The sequence below is a fragment of the Danio rerio genome, chromosome 3 (assembly GCF_049306965.1).
Source record: "Danio rerio strain Tuebingen ecotype United States chromosome 3, GRCz12tu, whole genome shotgun sequence".
NCBI classification, from domain to species: domain Eukaryota; kingdom Metazoa; phylum Chordata; class Actinopteri; order Cypriniformes; family Danionidae; genus Danio; species Danio rerio.
In genome coordinates this window covers 66,788,732-66,798,876 of record NC_133178.1, presented here as the reverse complement: position 1 = coordinate 66,798,876, position 10,145 = coordinate 66,788,732, and positions in this window count along the sequence as shown.

Here is a 10,145-nt window from a genome sequence, read left to right as displayed (position 1 = left end):
GTCCCACATACATGGTGAGTTTAATATAAGCCTTTTTAAAACACTGGAGTAAAATCATCATTGTTGTAATCCAAACATCTAAAAACTCTTAAATCAAGAAGCATTTTCACGACAAGAAAAAATGAGTCAAAATTAGATGAGTTTTTCCTTAAAACAAGCACAATAATATGCCAATAATCTGACCCAAAAAAATCAAACTTTTCCTTTTAAGATTATTTTGCTTATTTTATGGAGAAACTAATTTAATTTTACCATAGTTTATGCCTGTTTGGAGTGGAGCTGAATGAATTTGCAATCTGTATATCCAGCATGTTCTGTCTGAGACCCGTTGCTTAGTAATTTATAGAAAACAAACTGGTGCAGCTGGCTGTGATGACTTTGCTGCGCTTTCAAAATAAGAGTCCCACATACATGGTGAGTTTAATATAAGCCTTTTTAAAACACTGGAGTAAAATCATCATTGTTGTAATCCAAACATCTAAAAACTCTTAAATAAAGAAGTATTTTCACGAAAAGAAAAAAATAGAAATAATGAGTCAAAATTAGATGAGTTTTTCATTAAAACAAGCACAATAATCTGCCAATAATCTGACCCAAAACAAAATCAAAATTTCCTTTTAAGATTATTTTGCTTATTTTATGGAGAAATTAATTTAATTGACTAATTTAATTTGACTTAATATTTCCTGAAAACAAAACAATATATCTTGCTCATCTACAAAATGCTTCCTAATTTAAGACTTTTAAGATATTTGGACTTTATTTTGCACAAAAGCCTCTTTATTGAATTTTTTTTGGCATGTGCGGTGCACAGCATTGACAAAATGCCTCTTGTGATTTTCTTTTGGCTGTTTTCTTGACCGTGCTGTTGTTTTTGCAGATGAGCTGGGGAATATGGAGGCAGGGGAAGCGATGGCAGTGTAGGCAGCAGTTTTTTCTCTTAATTACACAGGGGATCGCTGATTGACGCTGCTCGCCCCTGCTGAAACTGCCATTTCCGTCTGTTTCTGCCTCTGGACGGGGTCATTTGCAGAGAACACACACTTATGGTTACAACAAAATGTCACTGTGACGAGAGGTGAGCGCATGTAAATGTTGAGGAAAGAGAGAGAAGGAGAGTATCTAGATCTCAGCTAAATGAGAAAAACGCTGAGCAAATATAATAGTCCTTATTTCTAGTCCAGATATCTAACAATTCTTAAATCAAGAAGCATTTTCTAGACAAGTATGAAATATAGTCTTGTTTGCATGAATAATGAGCCAAAATTAAGTAAATTTTGTGGCAAATGTGGCAAAAAATCAAAAATAAAATAAATACAAAAATAAAATAAATAAAAGTATATATATATATATATATATATATATATATATATATATATATATATATATATATATATATATATATACTTTTATTTATTTTATTTTTGTATATATATATATATATATATATATATATATATATATATATATATATATATATATATATATATATATATATATATATAAATATATTTGGCTGGGTAAAAAATATATATGATCAATGATATATGATATATGGTCAAATAATGATGATAATAAAGCAAAAACTACTTTTTTTATTGCATATAATTACATTAGAATTCAAAAATTGTTGTTGCCATTATTATTATTAATATTAATAAATAGATTCATTGTTATAATAATAATAATAATAATAATAATAACAATAATAAAAATATAAATAAAAATCATCATCATCATCAACATAATTTTTGTTTGTATTAAGCAGGCTATTGTTTCTTTAAGATTATTATTTTTATTTTATTTTTTAGGTATGCTATTATTATTATTATTATTATTATTATTTTGTATTAAGCAGGCTATTGTTTTACTATTATTATTATTTTTCTATCATTATTTTTAGTAGGCTGTTGTTTATGTTATTTTTTAAAGCATGCTATTTATTATTAATAATATTATTATGTATTAAGCAGGCTATTGTTTTATTATTATTGTTTTTCTATTATTACTTTAAGTAGGCTGTAGTTTATGTTATTATTTTTATGTTGGCTATAGTTTTCAGTATTATTATTATTATATTAAATATAAAATATTTTTTATACTATAATTTTTAAAGCAGGCTATTTATTAATATTAATTTGTATTAAGCAGGCTATTGTTTTATTTTGATTATCATTTTTCTATTATTATTTTTAGTAAGCTGTTGTTTATGTTATTATTTTAAAGCAGGCTATTGTTTAATATTATTAATAATATTATTATAATTTTTTTAAGTAGGCTATTTTTTATTATGATTATTTTTATATTAATATTTTAAGTGTGCTTTTGTTATTATTGTTATTAATATTATTTAAAGTAGGCTATTATTACTAATAATAACAACATTAGCATATTATTAATTGAAGCTTTATTGTTTATATTATTTTGATGTTGGTTGTTTTTATTATTATTATTATTATTATTTAAGTAGGCTTTTGTTTATATTATTATTTTTAAAGCAGGGTATTATTTATTATTATTATTTTATTTTTTTTAAGTATACTTTTATTTATATTAATATTTTTATGTTGGTTATTGTTTTTATTATTTTAATAATAATAATAATAATTAATAATAATAATAATTATTATTATTATTAATATTATTTAAAGTAGGCTATTATTATTAATAATAACAACATTAGTATATTATTAATTGAAGCTTTATTGCTTATATTATTTTGATGTTGGTTGTTTTTATTATTATTATTATTATTTTTTAAGTAGGCTATTGTTTATATTATTATTTTTAAAGCAGGGTATTATTTATTATTATTATTTTATTTTTTTAAGTATACTTTTATTTATATTAATATTTTTATGTTGGTTATTGTTTTTATTATTTCAATAATAATAATAATAATAATAATAATAATTAATAATAATAATAATAATTATTAATATTATTTAAAGTAGGCTATTATTATTAATAATAACAACATTAGTATATTATTAATTGAAGCTTTATTGTTTTTATTATTATTTTAATGTTGGTTGTTTTTATTATTATTATTTTTAAAGTAGGCTATTGTTTATATTATTATTTTTAAAGCAGGGTATTATTTATTATTAATATTTTATTTATTAAGTAGACTTTTATTTATATTATTATTTTTATGTTGGTTATTGTTTTCATTACTTTATTATTATTATTATTAATAATAAAATAATAATAATGATAATAATAATAAATAATAATAATAATAAATAAATATTAATGATAATAATAATAATTATATTTTTTATGTTGGCTATTGTTTTCATTATTATTATTATTATATTTTATATAGACTATTGTTTATATAACCCTTTTTTGAGTAGTCTGTTGTTTTTATTGTTATTAGAAAGATCTAACACATATGTATTTTTAAAATATAAATGAAAACCATTAACATACAGGTTTATTTGATTATAAACTTTGTATATTACAACAGAACCTGTGACCTTAATTGACCTATTAACATTTCTTTCAAACACATCCCATTTGTGCCCTCTTTATTGCTCTTTCTCAGCACGCAGCAGCTTTATTCAGCAATGCTCTGCAGTAAAACTCTGGCTCTCAGTGAGATTGACAGCGTGGAGAATTAAATATATGTTCTGCAGGCCGCTGTCGAGTCCCATTGTGCTTCCTGACCGCTAATCCATTCATACCATTCAGCCGGGGACGTAATTGGACGTTAAAAATGTGACTTATAATCCATGGCTGGATGTGTGAGTATATTGACCGTTTCACTAAATGTCAGCCGCTATCACCGTCTGATGCCGAGGATCATAAGTGGCTTAAAACCCCAGATCACACTGCAGAACAAAGGCTTTTCCTGCTGAGATGTTTGGACTAGAAACGAGACAAAAACTCCAAGTAAATAAAATAATCTTGTTTTCGCTTTGAAATGAGGCTGTTTTGCTCACCGCATCGGCAGATTACTTCATCACTTCAGTTCATTTTCACTCATTATATGTGAAGACAAGCTTGTCTATGAAAAGCTTCTTGATTTGAGAATATTTTAGATATTTGGACTAGAAACAAGACTAAGGGCTATATCATACACCCGGCGCACTGAGGCACAAGACGTGTTTGGCGTGATTTGTTGCTTTTTTCAGCCCCGCGCAAACCTAATTTTGATGTTTTGTGTGACGTTGTTTTAATAGCAAATTAAGTTTGCGGCACTCTGTGGACTCATGGGTGTGCTGGTCTATAAAGGAGGTGTGTTAGTGCGCATTGTTGGAGCGTTGCTATTTTAAGTAGCTGAAATAGACCACTCCATTGACCAACAAAAAGCTGCTCTAAAGTCAGTGGAGTAGTCGACGGGCGCGCAGGGCAGATCCCTCCCCCACTTAGCGTGATTTCCATGACCGTCACAACCCCCCTCCCCCACTTAGCGTGATTTCCGTGACCGTCACAACCCCCCTCCCCCACTTAACATGATTTTCCTGACCGTCACAACCCCCCTCCCCCACTTAGCGTGATTTCCATGACCGTAACAACCCCCCTCCCCCACTTAGTGTGATTTCCGTGACCGTCACAACCCCCCTCCCCCACTTAGTGTGATTTCCATGACCGTCACAACCCCCCTCCCCCACTTAGTGTGATTTTCGTGACCGTCACAACCCCCCTTTCCCACTTAGTATGATTTCCATGACCGTCACAACCCCCCTCCCCCACTTAACATGATTTCCGTGACCGTCACAACCCCCCTCCCCCACTTAGCGGGATTTCCATGACCATAACAACCTCCCTCCCCCACTTAGCATGATTTCCGTGACCGTCACAACCCCCCTCCCCCACTTAGATTGATTTCTATGAACGTCATACCCCCCCCCCAACTTAGCGTGATTTCCATGACCGTCACAACCCCCCTCCCCCACTTAGCGTGATTTCCGTGACCGTCACAACCCCCCTCCCCCACTTAGCGTGATTTCCATGACCGTAACAACCCCCCTCCCCCACTTAGTGTGATTTCCGTGACCGTCACAACCCCCCTCCCCCACTTAGTGTGATTTCCATGACCGTAACAACCCCCCTCCCCCACTTAGTGTGATTTCCGTGACCGTCACAACCCCCCTCCCCCACTTAGTGTGATTTCCGTGACCGTCACAACCCCCCTCCCCCACTTAGCGTGATTTCCGTGATGTCACAACCCCCCTCCCCCACTTAGCATGATTTCTGTGATCGTCACAACCCCCCTCCCCCACTTAGCATGATTTCCGTGATCGTCACAACCCCCCTTTCCCACTTAGTATGATTTCCGTGACCGTCACAACCCCCCTTTCCCACTTAGTATGATTTCCATGACCGTCACAACCCCCCTCCCCCACTTAACATGATTTCCGTGACCGTCACAACCCCCCTCCCCCACTTAGCATGATTTCAATTTACCGTCACAACCCCCCTCCCCCACTTAGCGTGATTTCCATGACCATAACAACCTCCCTCCCCCACTTAGCATGATTTCCATGACCATAACAACCTCCCTCCCCCACTTAGCATGATTTCCGTGACCGTCACAACCCCCCTCCCCCACTTAGATTGATTTCTATGAACGTCATACCCCCCCCCCCAACTTAGCGTTATTTCCGTGACCGTCACAACCCCCCTCCCCCACTTAGCGTGATTTCCATGACCATAACAACCTCCCTCCCCCACTTAGCATGATTTCCGTGACCGTCACAACCCCCCTCCCCCACTTAGATTGATTTCTATGAACGTCATACCCCCCCCCCCAACTTAGCGTGATTTCCGTGACCGTCACAACCCCCCTCCCCCACTTAGATTGATTTCTATGAACGTCATACCCCCCCCCCCAACTTAGCGTGATTTCCATGACCGTAACAACGGTCACAACTGATCACAATGGTGCACTTACTATGCCTGTGTCAGCAGTGACGTAATGTTGACAGTTCATTATTCGTAGGTTCAAGGTCAATAAATGCTTTAGAAGTACTGAAAAGTGCTAAATTTGACTGTAGAAAAGGTGTAGGAAAACCGTAGCGATCACCTCGTCCTGCAGCCTGTGTAAAACAAAAAACATGAGGACGGCCTGGAGAAGAAAAGATGGCTTTTAAATGATTGTATTCGCTCCTGATATTGTGCACTTGGTCATTTACGATATTGATTTCAGGAAAGACGGCTAAAGTTTTAGCGCTTTTTGGTTTTGACACCACAAACTAATAAAATAATTAAATAAATAAAGAGCAGAGATGGACAGGATATTGATGTGGGAATCAAATACCGGCTTATCTGTGTCAAGAAACTATTGACCCCTCACTAATAAAAGAGCGAAGAAATAAAAGAGCACACTTTTCACAGAGGATGGAGAGGCTCTGATGTTTCCCTCAGGACCGCACGCAGTGAACACTTTCTTTTTTTTTGCTAGAGGAAAAAGCCTGGAATTATTTTAAGCTGGGAGTAGCCCATGAGGACACACTACACTGCAATCAGTCTGTCAGAAACACAGGTTAAAATCTGCACGCTCGTACTGTCATTACAGGAACACAACATCTTTGGAGATTATGAAACGACTCTGGGGTCAAATATAATCCATAATCAGCTGTCTATAAACATGATGGGTCAGAGACGGACAGTAGAGGACAACACAGACACAATGAAGACAATTATGGAGGGAAAACATGTCTCTTTTAAAACTGCGTGTGTGTTTGGAGTGTTTTATTCTCTCATAGCATCATGAAGCACCAAGATTTACAGTTTCTTTCTTTAATATGTTCTCAAATATTTGTTATAAAACAAAACAATCTTATATAGGGTGCATCATGGTGGCTCAGTGGTTGGCACTGTGGCCTCACAGCAAGAAGGTCGCTGGTTGAAGTCAGTTGGCATTTCTGCTGGAGTTTGCATGTTCTCCCTGTGTAGGTATGGGTTTCCTCTGGTTGCTCCGGTTTCCCCAACATCCAAACTTTGGAATTGTTGAACGAGTGTGAAGTTCACATCGATTTGTTGCCAGATTGGGCAGTTTCCCACCCAATTGGGCAGTTTTGAATTTGACTGTGCTGGTAAGAAATGGCGTAGGCGGGTTGACAAGAGTTGTGCAGTTTTGAAACGTAACTTTTATATGCATACTTATTTAACAAAACATAACTGTGTGCTCCTACTCCATTCAGTTAGTAGTGCATATCGCAAACTGCATGGACTCACCCGCAAGAGAGGGTGAAGGAAAGATGTATCAAACTCTTTAAAAAAAATCCATGTGATTAATCAAAGCGTGCTCTGACCAAACCCAAGCGATATCAAGCTCAGACTTATAAAATAAAATAAAACAAAACAAAATAAAACAAAAAAAAAAACAAAATAAAATAAAATAAATTAATTAAACTCTGTAAAAAATCCATGTGATTAATCAAAGCGTGCTCTGACCAAACCCAATCAATATCAAGCTCGGACTTATAAAATAAAATAAAATTAAAAAAATTATATATAAAAAGAATAAAAAATTTAAAAAAATAGTTTTTTAAAAAATACTTTAAAGAAAAGAACTAAACTAAACCTTTTAAACTCTTTAAAAAAAATCCATGTGATTTGCTCTGACCAAACCCAATCGATATCAAGCTCGGACTTAAAATAAAATAAAATTAAATTAAATATAAAAAAATATATATAATAAATAAATATGTATATTTTTTTATTAAAACTAAGTAAAAATACTTTAAAGAAAAGAACTAAACTAAACTCTTTTAAAAAATCCATGTGATTAATCAAAGCGTGCTCTGAACAAACTCAAGCGATATCAAGCTCGGACTTATAAAATAAAATAAAACAAAACAAAATAAAATAAAATAAAATAAAATAAAATAAAATTCCTTAAAAAATCCATGTGATTAATCAAAGCGTACTCTGACCAAACCCAATCGATATCAAACTCGGACTTATAAAATAAAATCAAATAAAATAAAATAAAATAAAATAAAATAAAATAATTAAACTCTGTAAAAAATCCATGTGATTAATCAAAGCGGGCTCTGACCAAACCCAATCGATATCAAGCTCGGACTTATAAAATAAAATAAAACAAAACAAAATTAAATTGAATAAAATTAAATAAAATATTTTTTTTTAATTAAACTCTTTAAAAAATCCATGTGATTAATCAAAGCATGCTCTGACCAAACTCAATCGATATCAAGCTCGGACTTAAAATAAAATAAAATTAAATTAAATATAAAAAATATATAATAAATATATATATATTTTTTTTATTAAAACTAAGTAAAAAATACTTTAAAGAAAAGAACTAAACTAAACTCTTTAAAAAAATCCATGTGATTAATCAAAGCGTGCTCTGAACAAACCCAAGCGATATCAAGCTCAGACTTATAAAATAAAATAAAACAAAACAAAACAAAACAAAATAAAATAAAATAAAATAAAATAAAATAAATAAAAATAAAATAAAATAATAAAACTCTGTAAAAAATCCATGTGATTAATCAAAGCGTGCTCTGACCAAACCCAATCGATATCAAGCTCGGACTTATAAAATAAAATAAAACAAAACAAAATAAAATTAAATAAAATTAAATAAAATAATTTTTTTAATTAAACTCTTTAAAAAATCCATGTGATTAATCAAAGCATGCTCTGACCAAACTCAATCGATATCAGGCTCGGACTTAAAATAAAATAAAATTAAATTAAATATAAAAAATATATAATAAATATATATATATATTTTTTATTAAAACTAAGTAAAAAATACTTTAAAGAAAAGAACTAAACTAAACTCTTTAAAAAAATCAATGTGATTAATCAAAGCGTGCTCTGAACAAACCCAAGCGATATCAAGCTCAGACTTATAAAATAAAATAAACAAAATAAAATAAAATAAAATAATTAAACTCTGTAAAAAATCCATGTGATTAATCAAAGCGTGCTCTGACCAAACCCAATCGATATCAAGCTCAGACTTATAAAATAAAATAAAATAAATTTAATTTAATTAAACTCTGTAAAAAATCCATGTGATTAATCAAAGTGTGCTCTCACTTGTAAACAAAAAAAATCAATAAAATAAAATAAGATAAAATGTTTATAATTAAAACTAAGCAAAAAATATTTTAAAGAAAACTAAACTCTTTAAAAAAATCCATGTGATTAATCAAAGCGTGCTCTGACAATAAAAAATGCATTTAATTAAAATAAAGTCCAAATACTTTTTAAAAATCTATAATTTGATATGAAACAATTGACTTTTATTGTGCAAAACATATATAAGTTTACACAGAAAAAAAAAACCCAAGTCCTGTACTTTTCTGTTCATATAAATAAATAAAAAACTAAACTCTTTAAAAAAAATCAATGTGATTAATCAAAGCGTGCTCTGACCAAACCCAATCGATATCAAGCTCGGACTTGTAGAAGCGAGTTAATGTTGATTCATTTAGCAAACATGGCTGTCCGCTGCTAAAGAAATAGCTTTAAGTATGAAAAACAAATCATGTGCCATTTCATTTTACAGCTCATTTAACAGGCTAAGCAGATAACCCATTATTGCCTGGTGGCAGAAGGCGGTTTCGGAGGAGAAAAAAAGCCTCTCTAATGGCGCTGGAATTAGCGGCGCTAAGTGCTTCACACTCCAAAGGTCAGGGCCGGCAGTGATGGAATATTAGCTTGGCTTGCACAAATGAAATCAATTACCTATGTGCTCTTAAGGAGAGATTAGCTTTTGGAAATGAGCGCGGCGTGTTTAACTGCTAGCGTGCGTGTGTGTGTGGTCGGACTAAGTGACTTCTGGAGAGCATCGCGGTTTAATGCTACACGCAGTTGGTTGATTTTAGCATTAACTTGATTTGCGTGAGTGTTAATATGGAGTGTTTTACACAACGTGTCATCAAGCGAACATATTGGAGAGCACAGTGTACAGTAGGGGGGAAAAATATTCAACATGTCATGTGAAATGAGTGTCTAAATCTTAATGGTTCTGTGGGACTCCTCTCAAATCTGAGCTTCATCCTTTATTCTCATTTGGGTTCGGCTCGGGTGATTGGCTGGGCCATTCTACAGCTTGATTTTCTTTCTCTGAAAGCATCCGAGAGTCTCCTTGGCTGTGTTTTGGATCATTGTCTTGCTGAAATGGTTTCATCTTCATCCTCCTGCTG